At 41.2% G+C, this 17,101-nt stretch overlaps 53 non-coding genes across 53 annotated transcripts; all 53 read left to right on the forward strand.

The window, feature by feature from the left end:
- The first annotated feature begins 32 nt into the window (after positions 1-32).
- TRNAV-AAC (transfer RNA valine (anticodon AAC)) lies at positions 33-105 on the forward strand. Its single transcript has one exon. It is a non-coding gene; the product is annotated as a tRNA-Val (tRNA).
- An 86-nt stretch (positions 106-191) lies between these two features.
- On the forward strand, positions 192-264 carry TRNAV-CAC (transfer RNA valine (anticodon CAC)). Its single transcript has one exon. It is a non-coding gene; the product is annotated as a tRNA-Val (tRNA).
- Positions 265-679: 415 nt separating this feature from the next.
- On the forward strand, positions 680-752 carry TRNAV-UAC (transfer RNA valine (anticodon UAC)). Its single transcript has one exon. It is a non-coding gene; the product is annotated as a tRNA-Val (tRNA).
- Positions 753-976: 224 nt separating this feature from the next.
- On the forward strand, positions 977-1,049 carry TRNAV-AAC (transfer RNA valine (anticodon AAC)). Its single transcript has one exon. It is a non-coding gene; the product is annotated as a tRNA-Val (tRNA).
- Positions 1,050-1,135: 86 nt separating this feature from the next.
- Positions 1,136-1,208, forward strand: TRNAV-CAC (transfer RNA valine (anticodon CAC)). The gene has a single exon. It is a non-coding gene; the product is annotated as a tRNA-Val (tRNA).
- Positions 1,209-1,624: 416 nt separating this feature from the next.
- TRNAV-UAC (transfer RNA valine (anticodon UAC)) lies at positions 1,625-1,697 on the forward strand. Its single transcript has one exon. It is a non-coding gene; the product is annotated as a tRNA-Val (tRNA).
- Positions 1,698-1,921: 224 nt separating this feature from the next.
- Positions 1,922-1,994, forward strand: TRNAV-AAC (transfer RNA valine (anticodon AAC)). The gene has a single exon. It is a non-coding gene; the product is annotated as a tRNA-Val (tRNA).
- Positions 1,995-2,080: 86 nt separating this feature from the next.
- Positions 2,081-2,153, forward strand: TRNAV-CAC (transfer RNA valine (anticodon CAC)). The gene has a single exon. It is a non-coding gene; the product is annotated as a tRNA-Val (tRNA).
- Positions 2,154-2,568: 415 nt separating this feature from the next.
- Positions 2,569-2,641, forward strand: TRNAV-UAC (transfer RNA valine (anticodon UAC)). The gene has a single exon. It is a non-coding gene; the product is annotated as a tRNA-Val (tRNA).
- A 224-nt stretch (positions 2,642-2,865) lies between these two features.
- Positions 2,866-2,938, forward strand: TRNAV-AAC (transfer RNA valine (anticodon AAC)). Its single transcript has one exon. It is a non-coding gene; the product is annotated as a tRNA-Val (tRNA).
- An 86-nt stretch (positions 2,939-3,024) lies between these two features.
- Positions 3,025-3,097, forward strand: TRNAV-CAC (transfer RNA valine (anticodon CAC)). The gene has a single exon. It is a non-coding gene; the product is annotated as a tRNA-Val (tRNA).
- A 415-nt stretch (positions 3,098-3,512) lies between these two features.
- TRNAV-UAC (transfer RNA valine (anticodon UAC)) lies at positions 3,513-3,585 on the forward strand. Its single transcript has one exon. It is a non-coding gene; the product is annotated as a tRNA-Val (tRNA).
- A 224-nt stretch (positions 3,586-3,809) lies between these two features.
- TRNAV-AAC (transfer RNA valine (anticodon AAC)) lies at positions 3,810-3,882 on the forward strand. Its single transcript has one exon. It is a non-coding gene; the product is annotated as a tRNA-Val (tRNA).
- Positions 3,883-4,456: 574 nt separating this feature from the next.
- On the forward strand, positions 4,457-4,529 carry TRNAV-UAC (transfer RNA valine (anticodon UAC)). The gene has a single exon. It is a non-coding gene; the product is annotated as a tRNA-Val (tRNA).
- Positions 4,530-4,753: 224 nt separating this feature from the next.
- Positions 4,754-4,826, forward strand: TRNAV-AAC (transfer RNA valine (anticodon AAC)). The gene has a single exon. It is a non-coding gene; the product is annotated as a tRNA-Val (tRNA).
- A 574-nt stretch (positions 4,827-5,400) lies between these two features.
- Positions 5,401-5,473, forward strand: TRNAV-UAC (transfer RNA valine (anticodon UAC)). The gene has a single exon. It is a non-coding gene; the product is annotated as a tRNA-Val (tRNA).
- Positions 5,474-5,697: 224 nt separating this feature from the next.
- Positions 5,698-5,770, forward strand: TRNAV-AAC (transfer RNA valine (anticodon AAC)). The gene has a single exon. It is a non-coding gene; the product is annotated as a tRNA-Val (tRNA).
- Positions 5,771-5,856: 86 nt separating this feature from the next.
- Positions 5,857-5,929, forward strand: TRNAV-CAC (transfer RNA valine (anticodon CAC)). The gene has a single exon. It is a non-coding gene; the product is annotated as a tRNA-Val (tRNA).
- Positions 5,930-6,345: 416 nt separating this feature from the next.
- TRNAV-UAC (transfer RNA valine (anticodon UAC)) lies at positions 6,346-6,418 on the forward strand. The gene has a single exon. It is a non-coding gene; the product is annotated as a tRNA-Val (tRNA).
- Positions 6,419-6,642: 224 nt separating this feature from the next.
- On the forward strand, positions 6,643-6,715 carry TRNAV-AAC (transfer RNA valine (anticodon AAC)). The gene has a single exon. It is a non-coding gene; the product is annotated as a tRNA-Val (tRNA).
- Positions 6,716-6,801: 86 nt separating this feature from the next.
- Positions 6,802-6,874, forward strand: TRNAV-CAC (transfer RNA valine (anticodon CAC)). Its single transcript has one exon. It is a non-coding gene; the product is annotated as a tRNA-Val (tRNA).
- Positions 6,875-7,289: 415 nt separating this feature from the next.
- On the forward strand, positions 7,290-7,362 carry TRNAV-UAC (transfer RNA valine (anticodon UAC)). The gene has a single exon. It is a non-coding gene; the product is annotated as a tRNA-Val (tRNA).
- A 224-nt stretch (positions 7,363-7,586) lies between these two features.
- Positions 7,587-7,659, forward strand: TRNAV-AAC (transfer RNA valine (anticodon AAC)). The gene has a single exon. It is a non-coding gene; the product is annotated as a tRNA-Val (tRNA).
- Positions 7,660-7,745: 86 nt separating this feature from the next.
- Positions 7,746-7,818, forward strand: TRNAV-CAC (transfer RNA valine (anticodon CAC)). Its single transcript has one exon. It is a non-coding gene; the product is annotated as a tRNA-Val (tRNA).
- Positions 7,819-8,233: 415 nt separating this feature from the next.
- On the forward strand, positions 8,234-8,306 carry TRNAV-UAC (transfer RNA valine (anticodon UAC)). The gene has a single exon. It is a non-coding gene; the product is annotated as a tRNA-Val (tRNA).
- A 224-nt stretch (positions 8,307-8,530) lies between these two features.
- On the forward strand, positions 8,531-8,603 carry TRNAV-AAC (transfer RNA valine (anticodon AAC)). Its single transcript has one exon. It is a non-coding gene; the product is annotated as a tRNA-Val (tRNA).
- An 86-nt stretch (positions 8,604-8,689) lies between these two features.
- On the forward strand, positions 8,690-8,762 carry TRNAV-CAC (transfer RNA valine (anticodon CAC)). The gene has a single exon. It is a non-coding gene; the product is annotated as a tRNA-Val (tRNA).
- A 415-nt stretch (positions 8,763-9,177) lies between these two features.
- On the forward strand, positions 9,178-9,250 carry TRNAV-UAC (transfer RNA valine (anticodon UAC)). Its single transcript has one exon. It is a non-coding gene; the product is annotated as a tRNA-Val (tRNA).
- Positions 9,251-9,474: 224 nt separating this feature from the next.
- TRNAV-AAC (transfer RNA valine (anticodon AAC)) lies at positions 9,475-9,547 on the forward strand. Its single transcript has one exon. It is a non-coding gene; the product is annotated as a tRNA-Val (tRNA).
- An 86-nt stretch (positions 9,548-9,633) lies between these two features.
- TRNAV-CAC (transfer RNA valine (anticodon CAC)) lies at positions 9,634-9,706 on the forward strand. Its single transcript has one exon. It is a non-coding gene; the product is annotated as a tRNA-Val (tRNA).
- Positions 9,707-10,121: 415 nt separating this feature from the next.
- On the forward strand, positions 10,122-10,194 carry TRNAV-UAC (transfer RNA valine (anticodon UAC)). Its single transcript has one exon. It is a non-coding gene; the product is annotated as a tRNA-Val (tRNA).
- A 224-nt stretch (positions 10,195-10,418) lies between these two features.
- On the forward strand, positions 10,419-10,491 carry TRNAV-AAC (transfer RNA valine (anticodon AAC)). Its single transcript has one exon. It is a non-coding gene; the product is annotated as a tRNA-Val (tRNA).
- An 86-nt stretch (positions 10,492-10,577) lies between these two features.
- Positions 10,578-10,650, forward strand: TRNAV-CAC (transfer RNA valine (anticodon CAC)). Its single transcript has one exon. It is a non-coding gene; the product is annotated as a tRNA-Val (tRNA).
- A 415-nt stretch (positions 10,651-11,065) lies between these two features.
- TRNAV-UAC (transfer RNA valine (anticodon UAC)) lies at positions 11,066-11,138 on the forward strand. Its single transcript has one exon. It is a non-coding gene; the product is annotated as a tRNA-Val (tRNA).
- Positions 11,139-11,362: 224 nt separating this feature from the next.
- TRNAV-AAC (transfer RNA valine (anticodon AAC)) lies at positions 11,363-11,435 on the forward strand. Its single transcript has one exon. It is a non-coding gene; the product is annotated as a tRNA-Val (tRNA).
- An 86-nt stretch (positions 11,436-11,521) lies between these two features.
- On the forward strand, positions 11,522-11,594 carry TRNAV-CAC (transfer RNA valine (anticodon CAC)). The gene has a single exon. It is a non-coding gene; the product is annotated as a tRNA-Val (tRNA).
- A 415-nt stretch (positions 11,595-12,009) lies between these two features.
- TRNAV-UAC (transfer RNA valine (anticodon UAC)) lies at positions 12,010-12,082 on the forward strand. Its single transcript has one exon. It is a non-coding gene; the product is annotated as a tRNA-Val (tRNA).
- Positions 12,083-12,306: 224 nt separating this feature from the next.
- TRNAV-AAC (transfer RNA valine (anticodon AAC)) lies at positions 12,307-12,379 on the forward strand. The gene has a single exon. It is a non-coding gene; the product is annotated as a tRNA-Val (tRNA).
- An 86-nt stretch (positions 12,380-12,465) lies between these two features.
- On the forward strand, positions 12,466-12,538 carry TRNAV-CAC (transfer RNA valine (anticodon CAC)). The gene has a single exon. It is a non-coding gene; the product is annotated as a tRNA-Val (tRNA).
- A 415-nt stretch (positions 12,539-12,953) lies between these two features.
- On the forward strand, positions 12,954-13,026 carry TRNAV-UAC (transfer RNA valine (anticodon UAC)). The gene has a single exon. It is a non-coding gene; the product is annotated as a tRNA-Val (tRNA).
- Positions 13,027-13,250: 224 nt separating this feature from the next.
- Positions 13,251-13,323, forward strand: TRNAV-AAC (transfer RNA valine (anticodon AAC)). Its single transcript has one exon. It is a non-coding gene; the product is annotated as a tRNA-Val (tRNA).
- Positions 13,324-13,409: 86 nt separating this feature from the next.
- Positions 13,410-13,482, forward strand: TRNAV-CAC (transfer RNA valine (anticodon CAC)). Its single transcript has one exon. It is a non-coding gene; the product is annotated as a tRNA-Val (tRNA).
- Positions 13,483-13,898: 416 nt separating this feature from the next.
- On the forward strand, positions 13,899-13,971 carry TRNAV-UAC (transfer RNA valine (anticodon UAC)). Its single transcript has one exon. It is a non-coding gene; the product is annotated as a tRNA-Val (tRNA).
- A 224-nt stretch (positions 13,972-14,195) lies between these two features.
- TRNAV-AAC (transfer RNA valine (anticodon AAC)) lies at positions 14,196-14,268 on the forward strand. The gene has a single exon. It is a non-coding gene; the product is annotated as a tRNA-Val (tRNA).
- Positions 14,269-14,354: 86 nt separating this feature from the next.
- Positions 14,355-14,427, forward strand: TRNAV-CAC (transfer RNA valine (anticodon CAC)). Its single transcript has one exon. It is a non-coding gene; the product is annotated as a tRNA-Val (tRNA).
- A 415-nt stretch (positions 14,428-14,842) lies between these two features.
- On the forward strand, positions 14,843-14,915 carry TRNAV-UAC (transfer RNA valine (anticodon UAC)). Its single transcript has one exon. It is a non-coding gene; the product is annotated as a tRNA-Val (tRNA).
- Positions 14,916-15,139: 224 nt separating this feature from the next.
- Positions 15,140-15,212, forward strand: TRNAV-AAC (transfer RNA valine (anticodon AAC)). The gene has a single exon. It is a non-coding gene; the product is annotated as a tRNA-Val (tRNA).
- An 86-nt stretch (positions 15,213-15,298) lies between these two features.
- TRNAV-CAC (transfer RNA valine (anticodon CAC)) lies at positions 15,299-15,371 on the forward strand. The gene has a single exon. It is a non-coding gene; the product is annotated as a tRNA-Val (tRNA).
- Positions 15,372-15,786: 415 nt separating this feature from the next.
- On the forward strand, positions 15,787-15,859 carry TRNAV-UAC (transfer RNA valine (anticodon UAC)). Its single transcript has one exon. It is a non-coding gene; the product is annotated as a tRNA-Val (tRNA).
- Positions 15,860-16,083: 224 nt separating this feature from the next.
- On the forward strand, positions 16,084-16,156 carry TRNAV-AAC (transfer RNA valine (anticodon AAC)). The gene has a single exon. It is a non-coding gene; the product is annotated as a tRNA-Val (tRNA).
- An 86-nt stretch (positions 16,157-16,242) lies between these two features.
- Positions 16,243-16,315, forward strand: TRNAV-CAC (transfer RNA valine (anticodon CAC)). Its single transcript has one exon. It is a non-coding gene; the product is annotated as a tRNA-Val (tRNA).
- A 415-nt stretch (positions 16,316-16,730) lies between these two features.
- TRNAV-UAC (transfer RNA valine (anticodon UAC)) lies at positions 16,731-16,803 on the forward strand. Its single transcript has one exon. It is a non-coding gene; the product is annotated as a tRNA-Val (tRNA).
- Positions 16,804-17,027: 224 nt separating this feature from the next.
- On the forward strand, positions 17,028-17,100 carry TRNAV-AAC (transfer RNA valine (anticodon AAC)). Its single transcript has one exon. It is a non-coding gene; the product is annotated as a tRNA-Val (tRNA).
- Position 17,101: the final 1 nt, after the last annotated feature.

Here is a 17,101-nt window from a genome sequence, read left to right on the forward strand (position 1 = left end):
GGTATGTGTGAATGTCTTTGGTAGTACCGTGAGTTTCTGTAGTGTAGCGGTTATCACGTTCGCCTAACACGCGAAAGGTCCCCAGTTCGAAACTGGGCAGAAACATAATTTTATTGTTTGCTATCAAAGCGTTTGCCTTTCGGTCCTTGATCTTGATTGCATGCCGTGACCACAGAATCTTTTTCCGTCTAGTTTCTGTAGTGTAGCGGTTATCACGTTCGCCTCACACGCAAAAGGTCCCCGGTTCGATACCGGGCAGAAACATGTGATTTATTCTTTATTTCCAATTGCAAGATTATATTGTTGGTTTGAGCAGCATTTTTTTCACCGCTACGATTTCTACGTGAGTTTGCTTTTGACAACAGTGTGTGGTTTTGACAGTTGATAGGTTATCACAATTCAAGTAACACCTGAGAGTTTTAGGGTGCAAAACTAGGCATCTACGTGCTTTTTCTCTTTCTTTTTGGCTTTTGGACAAAGGCATGAGAATGCTTTATCCAAAATGTTTTTTTCCATGCAAATCCAGCTCAGCTACGTTTAAACCAGAATCACGTTAGCCTGACAAGTGAAAAGTTCCCTCATTGAAAGATGCAAGTTTTGCTTTTCAGATGATGCCATTACTCTGTTTCCACTTTTGCACTTGATTGCTTGACGTGAACATTTCACTCCCTTTCATGAAGTTTCTGTAGTGTAGTGGTTATCATGTTCGCTTTACACGCGAAAGGTCCCTGGTTTGACACCGGGCAGAAACATGTGTTTGTGAGCATTTTTTCTCACACAAGGCTATACTGTTGGTTTGGGCAGCATGATTTTCACCCATTTGATTCACAATGGCCTGACAAATGAACGCATGTTCCCTGGTTGAAAAATGCCCTTTGTCCTGTTTTTAAACATTGAGGTAAACTTGTTGGCTTTGGGTGGATGATTTTGTTCAATTGCATTTAGGTATGTGTGAATGTCTTTGGTAGTACAGTGAGTTTCTGTAGTGTAGCGGTTATCACGTTCGCCTAACACGCGAAAGGTCCCCAGTTCGAAACTGGGCAGAAACATAATTTTATTGTTTGCTATCAAAGCGTTTGCCTTTCGGTCCTTGATCTTGATTGCATGCCGTGAACACAGAAACTTTTTCCGTCTAGTTTCTGTAGTGTAGCGGTTATCACGTTCGCCTCACACGCGAAAGGTCCCCGGTTCGATACCGGGCAGAAACATGTGATTTATTCTTTATTTCCAAATGCAAGATTATATTGTTGGTTTGAGCAGCATTTTTTTTCACCGCTACGATTTCTACGTGAGTTTGCTTTTGACAACAGTGTGTGGTTTTGACAGTTGATAGGTTATCACAATTCAAGTAACACCTGAGAGTTTTAGGGTGCAAAACTAGGCATCTACGTGCTTTTTCTCTTTCTTTTTGGCTTTTGGACAAAGGCATGAGAATGCTTTATCCAAAATGTTTTTTTCCATGCAAATCCAGCTCAGCTACGTTTAAACCAGAATCACGTTAGCCTGACAAGTGAAAAGTTCCCTCATTGAAAGATGCAAGTTTTGCTTTTCAGATGATGCCATTACTCGGTTTCCACTTTTGCACTTGATTGCTTGACGTGAACATTTCACTCCTTTTCATGAAGTTTCTGTAGTGTAGTGGTTATCACGTTCGCTTTACACGCGAAAGGTCCCTGGTTCGACACTGGGCAGAAACATGTGTTTGTGAGCATTTTTTCTCACACAAGGCTATACTGTTGGTTTGGGCAGCATGATTTTCACCCATTTGATTCACAATGGCCTGACAAATGAACGCATGTTCCCTGGTTGAAAAATGCCCTTTGTCCTGTTTTTAAACATTGAGGTAAACTTGTTGGCTTTGGGTGGATGATTTTGTTCAATTGCATTTAGGTATGTGTGAATGTCTTTGGTAGTACCGTGAGTTTCTGTAGTGTAGCAGTTATCACGTTCGCCTAACACGCGAAAGATCCCCAGTTCGAAACTGGGCAGAAACATAATTTTATTGTTTGCTATCAAAGCGTTTGCCTTTCGGTCCTTGATCTTGATTGCATGCCGTGACCACAGAAGCTTTTTCCGTCTTGTTTCTGTAGTGTAGCGGTTATCACGTTCGCCTCACACGCGAAAGGTCCCCGGTTCGATACCGGGCAGAAACATGTGATTTATTCTTTATTTCCAAATGCAAGATTATATTGTTGGTTTGAGCAGCATTTTTTTCACCGCTACGATTTCTACGTGAGTTTGCTTTTGACAACAGTGTGTGGTTTTGACAGTTGATAGGTTATCACAATTCAAGTAACACCTGAGAGTTTTAGGGTGCAAAACTAGGCATCTACGTGCTTTTTCTCTTTCTTTTTGGCTTTTGGACAAAGGCATGAGAATGCTTTATCCAAAATGTTTTTTTCCATGCAAATCCAGCTCAGCTACGTTTAAACCAGAATCACGTTAGCCTGACAAGTGAAAAGTTCCCTCATTGAAAGATGCAAGTTTTGCTTTTCAGATGATGCCATTACTCTGTTTCCACTTTTGCTCTTGATTGCTTGACGTGAACATTTCACTCCCTTTCATGAAGTTTCTGTAGTGTAGTGGTTATCACGTTCGCTTTACACGCGAAAGGTCCCTGGTTTGACACCGGGCAGAAACATGTGTTTGTGAGCATTTTTTCTCACACAAGGCTATACTGTTGGTTTGGGCAGCATGATTTTCACCCATTTGATTCACAATGGCCTGACAAATGAACGCATGTTCCCTGGTTGAAAAATGCCCTTTGTCCTGCTTTTAAACATTGAGGTAAACCTGTTGGCTTTGGGTGGATGATTTTGTTCAATTGCATTTAGGTATGTGTGAATGTCTTTGGTAGTACAGTGATTTTCTGTAGTGTAGCGGTTATCACGTTCGCCTAACACGCGAAAGGTCCCCAGTTCGAAACTGGGCAGAAACATAATTTTATTGTTTGCTATCAAAGCGTTTGCCTTTCGGTCCTTGATCTTGATTGCGTGCCGTGACCACAGAAGCTTTTTCAGTCTAGTTTCTGTAGTGTAGCGGTTATCACGTTTGCCTCACACGCGAAAGGTCCCCGGTTCGATACCGGGCAGAAACATGTGATTTATTCTTTATTTCCAAATGCAAGATTATATTGTTTGTTTGAGCAGCATTTTTTTCACCACTACGATTTCTACGTGAGTTTGCTTTTGACAACAGTGTGTGGTTTTGACAGTTGATAGGTTATCACAATTCAAGTAACACCTGAGAGTTTTAGGGTGCAAAACTAGGCATCTACGTGTTTTTTCTCTTTCTTTTTGGCTTTTGGACAAAGGCATGAGAATGCTTTATCCAAAATGTTTTTTTCCATGCAAATCCAGCTCAGCTACGTTTAAACCAGAATCACGTTAGCCTGACAAGTGAAAAGTTCCCTCATTGAAAGATGCAAGTTTTGCTTTTCAGATGATGCCATTACTCTGTTTCCACTTTTGCTCTTGATTGCTTGACGTGAACATTTCACTCCTTTTCATGAAGTTTCTGTAGTGTAGTGGTTATCACGTTCGCTTTACACGCGAAAGGTCCCTGGTTCGACACCGGGCAGAAACATGTGTTTGTGAGCATTTTTTCTCACACAAGGCTATACTGTTGGTTTGGGCAGCATGATTTTCACCCATTTGATTCACAATGGCCTGACAAATGAACGCATGTTCCCTGGTTGAAAAATGCCCTTTGTCTTGTTTTTAAACATTGAGGTGAACTTGTTGGCTTTGGGTGGATGATTTTGTTCAATTGCATTTAGGTATGTGTGAATGTCTTTGGTAGTACCGTGAGTTTCTGTAGTGTAGCGGTTATCATGTTCGCCTAACATGCGAAAGGTCCCCAGTTCAAAACTGGGCAGAAAAATAATTTTATTGTTTGCTATCAAAGCGTTTGCCTTTTGGTCCTTGATCTTGATTGCATGCCGTGACCACAGAAGCTTTTTCCGTCTACTTTCTGTATTGTAGCGGTTATCACGTTCGCCTCTCACGCGAAAAGTCCCCGGTTCGATACCGGGCAGAAACATGTGATTTATTCTTTATTTCCAAATGCAAGATTATATTGTTGGTTTGAGCAGCATTTTTTTCACCGCTACGATTTCTACGTGAGTTTGCTTTTGACAACAGTGTGTGGTTTTGACAGTTGATAGGTTATCACAATTCAAGTAACACCTGAGAGTTTTAGGGTGCAAAACTAGGCATCTACGTGCTTTTTCTCTTTCTTTTTGGCTTTTGGACAAAGGCATGAGAATGCTTTGTCCAAAATGTTTTTTTCCATGCAAATCCAGCTCAGCTACGTTTAAACCAGAATCACGTTAGCCTGACAAGTGAAAAGTTCCCTCATTGAAAGATGCAAGTTTTGCTTTTCAGATGATGCCATTACTCTGTTTCCACTTTTGCTCTTGATTGCTTGACGTGAACATTTTACTCCTTTTCATGAAGTTTCTGTAGTGTAGTGGTTATCACGTTCGCTTTACACGCGAAAGGTCCCTGGTTCGACACCGGGCAGAAACATGTGTTTGTGAGCATTTTTTCTCACACAAGGCTATACTGTTGGTTTGGGCAGCATGATTTTCACCCATTTGATTCACAATGGCCTGACAAATGAACGCATGTTCCCTGGTTGAAAAATGCCCTTTGTCCTGTTTTTAAACATTGAGGTGAACCTGTTGGCTTTGGGTGGATGATTTTGTTCAATTGCATTTAGGTATGTGTGAATGTCTTTGGTAGTACCGTGAGTTTCTGTAGTGTAGTGGTTATCATGTTCGCCTAACATGCGAAAGGTCCCCAGTTCGAAACTGGGCAGAAACATAATTTTATTGTTTGCTATCAAAGCGTTTGCCTTTTGGTCCTTGATCTTGATTGCATGCCGTGACCACAGAAGCTTTTTCCGTCTACTTTCTGTATTGTAGCGGTTATCACGTTCGCGCCTCACGCGAAAGGTCCCCGGTTCGATACCGGGCAGAAACATGTGATTTATTCTTTATTTCCAAATGCAAGATTATATTGTTGGTTTGAGCAGCATTTTTTTCACCGCTACGATTTCTACGTGAGTTTGCTTTTGACAACAGTGTGTGTTTTTGACGGTTGATAGGTTATCACAATTCAAGTAACACCTGAGAGTTTTAGGGTGCAAAACTAGGCATCTACGTGCTTTTTCTCTTTCTTTTTGGCTTTTGGACAAAGGCATGAGAATGCTTTGTCCAAAATGTTTTTTTCCATGCAAATCCAGCTCAGCTACGTTTAAACCAGAATCACGTTAGCCTGACAAGTGAAAAGTTCCCTCATTGAAAGATGCAAGTTTTGCTTTTCAGATGATGCCATTACTCTGTTTCCACTTTTGCTCTTGATTGCTTGACGTGAACATTTCACTCCTTTTCATGAAGTTTCTGTAGTGTAGTGGTTATCACGTTCGCTTTACACGCGAAAGGTCCCTGGTTCGACACCGGGCAGAAACATGTGTTTGTGAGCATTTTTTCTCACACAAGGCTATACTGTTGGTTTGGGCAGCATGATTTTCACCCATTTGATTCACAATGGCCTGACAAATGAACGCATGTTCCCTGGTTGAAAAATGCCCTTTGTCCTGTTTTTAAACATTGAGGTAAACTTGTTGGCTTTGGGTGGATGATTTTGTTCAATTGCATTTAGGTATGTGTGAATGTCTTTGGTAGTACTGTGAGTTTCTGTAGTGTAGCGGTTATCACGTTCGCCTAACACGCGAAAGGTCCCCAGTTCGAAACTGGGCAGAAACATAATTTTATTGTTTGCTATCAAAGCGTTTGCCTTTCGGTCCTTGATCTTGATTGCATGCCGTGAACACAGAAACTTTTTCCGTCTAGTTTCTGTAGTGTAGCGGTTATCACGTTCGCCTCACACGCGAAAGGTCCCCGGTTCGATACCGGGCAGAAACATGTGATTTATTCTTTATTTCCAAATGCAAGATTATATTGTTGGTTTGAGCAGCATTTTTTTTCACCGCTACGATTTCTACGTGAGTTTGCTTTTGACAACAGTGTGTGGTTTTGACAGTTGATAGGTTATCACAATTCAAGTAACACCTGAGAGTTTTAGGGTGCAAAACTAGGCATCTACGTGCTTTTTCTCTTTCTTTTTGGCTTTTGGACAAAGGCATGAGAATGCTTTATCCAAAATGTTTTTTTCCATGCAAATCCAGCTCAGCTACGTTTAAACCAGAATCACGTTAGCCTGACAAGTGAAAAGTTCCCTCATTGAAAGATGCAAGTTTTGCTTTTCAGATGATGCCATTACTCGGTTTCCACTTTTGCACTTGATTGCTTGACGTGAACATTTCACTCCTTTTCATGAAGTTTCTGTAGTGTAGTGGTTATCACGTTCGCTTTACACGCGAAAGGTCCCTGGTTCGACACTGGGCAGAAACATGTGTTTGTGAGCATTTTTTCTCACACAAGGCTATACTGTTGGTTTGGGCAGCATGATTTTCACCCATTTGATTCACAATGGCCTGACAAATGAACGCATGTTCCCTGGTTGAAAAATGCCCTTTGTCCTGTTTTTAAACATTGAGGTAAACTTGTTGGCTTTGGGTGGATGATTTTGTTCAATTGCATTTAGGTATGTGTGAATGTCTTTGGTAGTACCGTGAGTTTCTGTAGTGTAGCAGTTATCACGTTCGCCTAACACGCGAAAGATCCCCAGTTCGAAACTGGGCAGAAACATAATTTTATTGTTTGCTATCAAAGCGTTTGCCTTTCGGTCCTTGATCTTGATTGCATGCCGTGACCACAGAAGCTTTTTCCGTCTTGTTTCTGTAGTGTAGCGGTTATCACGTTCGCCTCACACGCGAAAGGTCCCCGGTTCGATACCGGGCAGAAACATGTGATTTATTCTTTATTTCCAAATGCAAGATTATATTGTTGGTTTGAGCAGCATTTTTTTCACCGCTACGATTTCTACGTGAGTTTGCTTTTGACAACAGTGTGTGGTTTTGACAGTTGATAGGTTATCACAATTCAAGTAACACCTGAGAGTTTTAGGGTGCAAAACTAGGCATCTACGTGCTTTTTCTCTTTCTTTTTGGCTTTTGGACAAAGGCATGAGAATGCTTTGTCCAAAATGTTTTTTTCCATGCAAATCCAGCTCAGCTACGTTTAAACCAGAATCACGTTAGCCTGACAAGTGAAAAGTTCCCTCATTGAAAGATGCAAGTTTTGCTTTTCAGATGATGCCATTACTCTGTTTCCACTTTTGCTCTTGATTGCTTGACGTGAACATTTCACTCCTTTTCATGAAGTTTCTGTAGTGTAGTGGTTATCACGTTCGCTTTACACGCGAAAGGTCCCTGGTTCGACACCGGGCAGAAACATGTGTTTGTGAGCATTTTTTCTCACACAAGGCTATACTGTTGGTTTGGGCAGCATGATTTTCATCCATTTGATTCACAATGGCCTGACAAATGAACGCATGTTCCCTGGTTGAAAAATGCCCTTTGTCCTGTTTTTAAACATTGAGGTGAACCTGTTGGCTTTGGGTGGATGATTTTGTTCAATTGCATTTAGGTATGTGTGAATGTCTTTGGTAGTACAGTGAGTTTCTGTAGTGTAGCGGTTATCACGTTCGCCTAACATGCGAAAGGTCCCCAGTTCGAAACTGGGCAGAAACATAATTTTATTGTTTGCTATCAAAGCGTTTGCCTTTCGGTCCTTGATCTTGATTGCATGCCGTGACCACAGAAGCTTTTTCCATCTTCTTTCTGTAGTGTAGCAGTTATCACGTTCGCCTCACACGCGAAAGGTCCCCGGTTCGATACCGGGCAGAAACATGTGATTTATTCTTTATTTCCAAATGCAAGATTATATTGTTGGTTTGAGCAGCATTTTTTTCACCGCTATGATTTCTACGTGAGTTTGCTTTTGACAACAGTGTGTGGTTTTGACAGTTGATAGGTTATCACAATTCAAGTAACACCTGAGAGTTTTAGGGTGCAAAACTAGGCATCTACGTGCTTTTTCTCTTTCTTTTTGGCTTTTGGACAAAGGCATGAGAATGCTTTATCCAAAATGTTTTTTTCCATGCAAATCCAGCTCAGCTACGTTTAAACCAGAATCACGTTAGCCTGACAAGTGAAAAGTTCCCTCATTGAAAGATGCAAGTTTTGCTTTTCAGATGATGCCATTACTCTGTTTCCACTTTTGCTCTTGATTGCTTGACGTGAACATTTCACTCCTTTTCATGAAGTTTCTGTAGTGTAGTGGTTATCACGTTCGCTTTACACGCAAAAGGTCCCTGGTTTGACACCGGGCAGAAACATGTGTTTGTGAGCATTTTTTCTCACACAAAGCTATACTGTTGGTTTGGGCAGCATGATTTTCACCCATTTGATTCACAATGGCCTGACAAATGAACGCATGTTCCCTGGTTGAAAAATGCCCTTTGTCCTGTTTTTAAACATTGAGGTAAACTTGTTGGCTTTGGGTGGATGATTTTGTTCAATTGCATTTAGGTATGTGTGAATGTCTTTGGTAGTACCGTGAGTTTCTGTAGTGTAGCGGTTATCACGTTCGCCTAACACGCGAAAGGTCCCCAGTTCGAAACTGGGCAGAAACATAATTTTATTGTTTGCTATCAAAGCGTTTGCCTTTCGGTCCTTGATCTTGATTGCATGCCGTGACCACAGAATCTTTTTCCGTCTAGTTTCTGTAGTGTAGCGGTTATCACGTTCGCCTCACACGCAAAAGGTCCCCGGTTCGATACCGGGCAGAAACATGTGATTTATTCTTTATTTCCAAATGCAAGATTATATTGTTGGTTTGAGCAGCATTTTTTTCACCGCTACGATTTCTACGTGAGTTTGCTTTTGACAACAGTGTGTGGTTTTGACAGTTGATAGGTTATCACAATTCAAGTAACACCTGAGAGTTTTAGGGTGCAAAACTAGGCATCTACGTGCTTTTTCTCTTTCTTTTTGGCTTTTGGACAAAGGCATGAGAATGCTTTATCCAAAATGTTTTTTTCCATGCAAATCCAGCTCAGCTACGTTTAAACCAGAATCACGTTAGCCTGACAAGTGAAAAGTTCCCTCATTGAAAGATGCAAGTTTTGCTTTTCAGATGATGCCATTACTCTGTTTCCACTTTTGCACTTGATTGCTTGACGTGAACATTTCACTCCCTTTCATGAAGTTTCTGTAGTGTAGTGGTTATCACGTTCGCTTTACACGCGAAAGGTTCCTGGTTTGACACCGGGCAGAAACATGTGTTTGTGAGCATTTTTTCTCACACAAGGCTATACTGTTGGTTTGGGCAGCATGATTTTCACCCATTTGATTCAAAATGGCCTGACAAATGAACGCATGTTCCCTGGTTGAAAAATGCCCTTTGTCCTGTTTTTAAACATTGAGGTAAACCTGTTGGCTTTGGGTGGATGATTTTGTTCAATTGCATTTAGGTATGTGTGAATGTCTTTGGTAGTACAGTGAGTTTCTGTAGTGTAGCGGTTATCACGTTCGCCTAACACGCAAAAGGTCCCCAGTTCGAAACTGGGCAGAAACATAATTTTATTGTTTGCTATCAAAGCGTTTGCCTTTCGGTCCTTGATCTTGATTGCGTGCCGTGACCACAGAAGCTTTTTCAGTCTAGTTTCTGTAGTGTAGCGGTTATCACGTTCGCCTCACACGCGAAAGGTCCCCGGTTCGATACCGGGCAGAAACATGTGATTTATTCTTTATTTCCAAATGCAAGATTATATTGTTGGTTTGAGCAGCATTTTTTTCACCGCTACGATTTCTACGTGAGTTTGCTTTTGACAACAGTGTGTGGTTTTGACAGTTGATAGGTTATCACAATTCAAGTAACACCTGAGAGTTTTAGGGTGCAAAACTAGGCATCTACGTGCTTTTTCTCTTTCTTTTTGGCTTTTGGACAAAGGCATGAGAATGCTTTGTCCAAAATGTTTTTTTCCATGCAAATCCAGCTCAGCTACGTTTAAACCAGAATCACGTTAGCCTGACAAGTGAAAAGTTCCCTCATTGAAAGATGCAAGTTTTGCTTTTCAGATGATGCCATTACTCTGTTTCCACTTTTGCTCTTGATTGCTTGACGTGAACATTTCACTCCTTTTCATGAAGTTTCTGTAGTGTAGTAGTTATCACGTTCGCTTTACACGCGAAAGGTCCCTGGTTCGACACCGGGCAGAAACATGTGTTTGTGAGCATTTTCTCTCACACAAGGCTATACTGTTGGTTTGGGCAGCATGATTTTCACCCATTTGATTCACAATGGCCTGACAAATGAACGCATGTTCCCTGGTTGAAAAATGCCCTTTGTCCTGTTTTTAAACATTGAGGTAAACCTGTTGGCTTTGGGTGGATGATTTTGTTCAATTGCATTTAGGTATGTGTGAATGTCTTTGGTAGTACAGTGAGTTTCTGTAGTGTAACGGTTATCACGTTCGCCTAACACGCGAAAGGTCCCCAGTTCGAAACTGGGCAGAAACATAATTTTATTGTTTGCTATCAAAGCGTTTGCCTTTCGGTCCTTGATCTTGATTGCATGCCGTGACCACAGAAGCTTTTTCAGTCTAGTTTCTGTAGTGTAGCGGTTATCACGTTCGCCTCACACGCGAAAGGTCCCCGGTTCGATACCGGGCAGAAACATGTGATTTATTCTTTATTTCCAAATGCAAGATTATATTGTTGGTTTGAGCAGCATTTTTTTCACCACTACGATTTCTACGTCAGTTTGCTTTTGACAACAGTGTGTGGTTTTGACAGTTGATAGGTTATCACAATTCAAGTAACACCTGAGAGTTTTAGGGTGCAAAACTAGGCATCTACGTGCTTTTTCTCTTTCTTTTTGGCTTTTGGACAAAGGCATGAGAATGCTTTATCCAAAATGTTTTTTTCCATGCAAATCCAGCTCAGCTACGTTTAAACCAGAATCACGTTAGCCTGACAAGTGAAAAGTTCCCTCATTGAAAGATGCAAGTTTTGCTTTTCAGATGATGCCATTACTCTGTTTCCACTTTTGCTCTTGATTGCTTGACGTGAACATTTCACTCCTTTTCATGAAGTTTCTGTAGTGTAGTGGTTATCACGTTCGCTTTACACGCGAAAGGTCCCTGGTTCGACACCGGGCAGAAACATGTGTTTGTGAGCATTTTCTCTCACACAAGGCTATACTGTTGGTTTGGGCAGCATGATTTTCACCCATTTGATTCACAATGGCCTGACAAATGAACGCATGTTCCCTGGTTGAAAAATGCCCTTTGTCCTGTTTTTAAACATTGAGGTAAACCTGTTGGCTTTGGGTGGATGATTTTGTTCAATTGCATTTAGGTATGTGTGAATGTCTTTGGTAGTACCGTGAGTTTCTGTAGTGTAGCGGTTATCATGTTCGCCTAACATGCGAAAGGTCCCCAGTTCGAAACTGGGCAGAAACATAATTTTATTGTTTGCTATCAAAGCGTTTGCCTTTCGGTCCTTGATCTTGATTGCATGCCGTGACCACAGAAGCTTTTTCCGTCTAGTTTCTGTAGTGTAGCGGTTATCACGTTCGCCTCACACGCGAAAGGTCCCCGGTTCGATACCGGGCAGAAACATGTGATTTATTCTTTATTTCCAAATGCAAGATTATATTGTTGGTTTGAGCAGCATTTTTTTCACCGCTACGATTTCTACGTGAGTTTGCTTTTGACAATAGTGTGTGGTTTTGACAATTGATAGGTTATCACAATTCAAGTAACACCTGAGAGTTTTAGGGTGCAAAACTAGGCATCTACGTGCTTTTTCTCTTTCTTTTTGGCTTTTGGACAAAGGCATGAGAATGCTTTATCCAAAATGTTTTTTTCCATGCAAATCCAGCTCAGCTACGTTTAAACCAGAATCACGTTAGCCTGACAAGTGAAAAGTTCCCTCATTGAAAGATGCAAGTTTTGCTTTTCAGATGATGCCATTACTCTGTTTCCACTTTTGCACTTGATTGCTTGACGTGAACATTTCACTCCCTTTCATGAAGTTTCTGTAGTGTAGTGGTTATCACGTTCGCTTTACACGCGAAAGGTCCCTGGTTCGACACCGGGCAGAAACATGTGTTTGTGAGCATTTTTTCTCACACAAGGCTATACTGTTGGTTTGGGCAGCATGATTTTCACCCATTTGATTCACAATGGCCTGACAAATGAACGCATGTTCCCTGGTTGAAAAATGCCCTTTGTCCTGTTTTTAAACATTGAGGTAAACCTGTTGGCTTTGGGTGGATGATTTTGTTCAATTGCATTTAGGTATGTGTGAATGTCTTTGGTAGTACAGTGAGTTTCTGTAGTGTAACGGTTATCACGTTCGCCTAACACGCGAAAGGTCCCCAGTTCGAAACTGGGCAGAAACATAATTTTATTGTTTGCTATCAAAGCGTTTGCCTTTCGGTCCTTGATCTTGATTGCATGCCGTGACCACAGAAGCTTTTTCAGTCTAGTTTCTGTAGTGTAGCGGTTATCACGTTCGCCTCACACGCGAAAGGTCCCCGGTTCGATACCGGGCAGAAACATGTGATTTATTCTTTATTTCCAAATGCAAGATTATATTGTTGGTTTGAGCAGCATTTTTTTCACCACTACGATTTCTACGTCAGTTTGCTTTTGACAACAGTGTGTGGTTTTGACAGTTGATAGGTTATCACAATTCAAGTAACACCTGAGAGTTTTAGGGTGCAAAACTAGGCATCTACGTGCTTTTTCTCTTTCTTTTTGGCTTTTGGACAAAGGCATGAGAATGCTTTATCCAAAATGTTTTTTTCCATGCAAATCCAGCTCAGCTACGTTTAAACCAGAATCACGTTAGCCTGACAAGTGAAAAGTTCCCTCATTGAAAGATGCAAGTTTTGCTTTTCAGATGATGCCATTACTCTGTTTCCACTTTTGCTCTTGATTGCTTGACGTGAACATTTCACTCCTTTTCATGAAGTTTCTGTAGTGTAGTGGTTATCACGTTCGCTTTACACGCGAAAGGTCCCTGGTTCGACACCGGGCAGAAACATGTGTTTGTGAGCATTTTTTCTCATACAAGGCTATACTGTTGGTTTGGGCAGCATGATTTTCACCCATTTGATTCACAATGGCCTGACAAATGAACGCATGTTCCCTGGTTGAAAAATGCTCTTTGTCCTGTTTTTAAACATTGAGGTAAACTTGTTGGCTTTGGGTGGATGATTTTGTTCAATTGCATTTAGGTATGTGTGAATGTCTTTGGTAGTACCGTGAGTTTCTGTAGTGTAGCGGTTATCACGTTCGCCTAACACGCGAAAGGTCCCCAGTTCGAAACTGGGCAGAAACATAATTTTATTGTTTGCTATCAAAGCGTTTGCCTTTCGGTCCTTGATCTTGATTGCATGCCGTGAACACAGAAACTTTTTCCGTCGAGTTTCTGTAGTGTAGCGGTTATCACGTTCGCCTCACACGCGAAAGGTCCCCGGTTCGATACCGGGCAGAAACATGTGATTTATTCTTTATTTCCAAATGCAAGATTATATTGTTGGTTTTAGCAGCATTTTTTTTCACCGCTACGATTTCTACGTGAGTTTGCTTTTGACAACAGTGTGTGGTTTTGACAGTTGATAGGTTATCACAATTCAAGTAACACCTGAGAGTTTTAGGGTGCAAAACTAGGCATCTACGTGCTTTTTCTCTTTCTTTTTGGCTTTTGGACAAAGGCATGAGAATGCTTTATCCAAAATGTTTTTTTCCATGCAAATCCAGCTCAGCTACGTTTAAACCAGAATCACGTTAGCCTGACAAGTGAAAAGATCCCTCATTGAAAGATGCAAGTTTTGCTTTTCAGATGATGCCATTACTCTGTTTCCACTTTTGCACTTGATTGCTTGACGTGAACATTTCACTCCCTTTCATGAAGTTTCTGTAGTGTAGTGGTTATCACGTTCGCTTTACACGCGAAAGGTCCCTGGTTTGACACCGGGCAGAAACATGTGTTTGTGAGCATTTTTTCTCACACAAGGCTATACTGTTGGTTTGGGCAGCATGATTTTCACCCATTTGATTCACAATGGCCTGACAAATGAACGCATGTTCCCTGGTTGAAAAATGCCCTTTGTCCTGTTTTTAAACATTGAGGTAAACCTGTTGGCTTTGGGTGGATGATTTTGTTCAATTGCATTTAGGTATGTGTGAATGTCTTTGGTAGTACAGTGAGTTTCTGTAGTGTAGCGGTTATCACGTTCGCCTAACACGCAAAAGGTCCCCAGTTCGAAACTGGGCAGAAACATAATTTTATTGTTTGCTATCAAAGCGTTTGCCTTTCGGTCCTTGATCTTGATTGCGTGCCGTGACCACAGAAGCTTTTTCAGTCTAGTTTCTGTAGTGTAGCGGTTATCACGTTCGCCTCACACGCGAAAGGTCCCCGGTTCGATACCGGGCAGAAACATGTGATTTATTCTTTATTTCCAAATGCAAGATTATATTGTTGGTTTGAGCAGCATTTTTTTCACCGCTATGATTTCTACGTGAGTTTGCTTTTGACAACAGTGTGTGGTTTTGACAGTTGATAGGTTATCACAATTCAAGTAACACCTGAGAGTTTTAGGGTGCAAAACTAGGCATCTACGTGCTTTTTCTCTTTCTTTTTGGCTTTTGGACAAAGGCATGAGAATGCTTTATCCAAAATGTTTTTTTCCATGCAAATCCAGCTCAGCTACGTTTAAACCAGAATCACGTTAGCCTGACAAGTGAAAAGTTCCCTCATTGAAAGATGCAAGTTTTGCTTTTCAGATGATGCCATTACTCTGTTTCCACTTTTGCTCTTGATTGCTTGACGTGAACATTTCACTCCTTTTCATGAAGTTTCTGTAGTGTAGTGGTTATCACGTTCGCTTTACACGCAAAAGGTCCCTGGTTTGACACCGGGCAGAAACATGTGTTTGTGAGCATTTTTTCTCACACAAAGCTATACTGTTGCTTTGGGCAGCATGATTTTCACCCATTTGATTCACAATGGCCTGACAAATGAACGCATGTTCCCTGGTTGAAAAATGCCCTTTGTCCTGTTTTTAAACATTGAGGTAAACTTGTTGGCTTTGGGTGGATGATTTTGTTCAATTGCATTTAGGTATGTGTGAATGTCTTTGGTAGTACCGTGAGTTTCTGTAGTGTAGCGGTTATCACGTTCGCCTAACACGCGAAAGGTCCCCAGTTCGAAACTGGGCAGAAACATAATTTTATTGTTTGCTATCAAAGCGTTTGCCTTTCGGTCCTTGATCTTGATTGCATGCCGTGACCACAGAATCTTTTTCCGTCTAGTTTCTGTAGTGTAGCGGTTATCACGTTCGCCTCACACGCAAAAGGTCCCCGGTTCGATACCGGGCAGAAACATGTGATTTATTCTTTATTTCCAAATGCAAGATTATATTGTTGGTTTGAGCAGCATTTTTTTCACCGCTACGATTTCTACGTGAGTTTGCTTTTGACAACAGTGTGTGGTTTTGACAGTTGATAGGTTATCACAATTCAAGTAACACCTGAGAGTTTTAGGGTGCAAAACTAGGCATCTACGTGCTTTTTCTCTTTCTTTTTGGCTTTTGGACAAAGGCATGAGAATGCTTTATCCAAAATGTTTTTTTCCATGCAAATCCAGCTCAGCTACGTTTAAACCAGAATCACGTTAGCCTGACAAGTGAAAAGTTCCCTCATTGAAAGATGCAAGTTTTGCTTTTCAGATGATGCCATTACTCTGTTTCCACTTTTGCACTTGATTGCTTGACGTGAACATTTCACTCCCTTTCATGAAGGTTCTGTAGTGTAGTGGTTATCATGTTCGCTTTACACGCGAAAGGTCCCTGGTTTGACACCGGGCAGAAACATGTGTTTGTGAGCATTTTTTCTCACACAAGGCTATACTGTTGGTTTGGGCAGCATGATTTTCACCCATTTGATTCACAATGGCCTGACAAATGAACGCATGTTCCCTGGTTGAAAAATGCCCTTTGTCCTGTTTTTAAACATTGAGGTAAACCTGTTGGCTTTGGGTGGATGATTTTGTTCAATTGCATTTAGGTATGTGTGAATGTCTTTGGTAGTACAGTGAGTTTCTGTAGTGTAGCGGTTATCACGTTCGCCTAACACGCAAAAGGTCCCCAGTTCGAAACTGGGCAGAAACATAATTTTATTGTTTGCTATCAAAGCGTTTGCCTTTCGGTCCTTGATCTTGATTGCGTGCCGTGACCACAGAAGCTTTTTCAGTCTAGTTTCTGTAGTGTAGCGGTTATCACGTTCGCCTCACACGCGAAAGGTCCCCGGTTCGATACCGGGCAGAAACATGTGATTTATTCTTTATTTCCAAATGCAAGATTATATTGTTGGTTTGAGCAGCATTTTTTTCACCGCTACGATTTCTACGTGAGTTTGCTTTTGACAACAGTGTGTGGTTTTGACAGTTGATAGGTTATCACAATTCAAGTAACACCTGAGAGTTTTAGGGTGCAAAACTAGGCATCTACGTGCTTTTTCTCTTTCTTTTTGGCTTTTGGACAAAGGCATGAGAATGCTTTGTCCAAAATGTTTTTTTCCATGCAAATCCAGCTCAGCTACGTTTAAACCAGAATCACGTTAGCCTGACAAGTGAAAAGTTCCCTCATTGAAAGATGCAAGTTTTGCTTTTCAGATGATGCCATTACTCTGTTTCCACTTTTGCTCTTGATTGCTTGACGTGAACATTTCACTCCCTTTCATGAAGTTTCTGTAGTGTAGTGGTTATCACGTTCGCTTTACACGCGAAAGGTCCTTGGTTTGACACCGGGCAGAAACATGTGTTTGTGAGCATTTTTTCTCACACAAGGCTATACTGTTGGTTTGGGCAGCATGATTTTCACCCATTTGATTCACAATGGCCTGACAAATGAACGCATGTTCCCTGGTTGAAAAATGCCCTTTGTCCTGTTTTTAAACATTGAGGTAAACCTGTTGGCTTTGGGTGGATGATTTTGTTCAATTGCATTTAGGTATGTGTGAATGTCTTTGGTAGTACAGTGAGTTTCTGTAGTGTAACGGTTATCACGTTCGCCTAACACGCGAAAGGTCCCCAGTTCGAAACTGGGCAGAAACAT

This window comes from Phyllobates terribilis, unplaced genomic scaffold (genome assembly GCF_046119375.1).
Source record: "Phyllobates terribilis strain yellow unplaced genomic scaffold, ASM4611937v1 Scaffold_3__8_contigs__length_932513732, whole genome shotgun sequence".
NCBI classification, from domain to species: Eukaryota; Metazoa; Chordata; class Amphibia; order Anura; family Dendrobatidae; genus Phyllobates; species Phyllobates terribilis.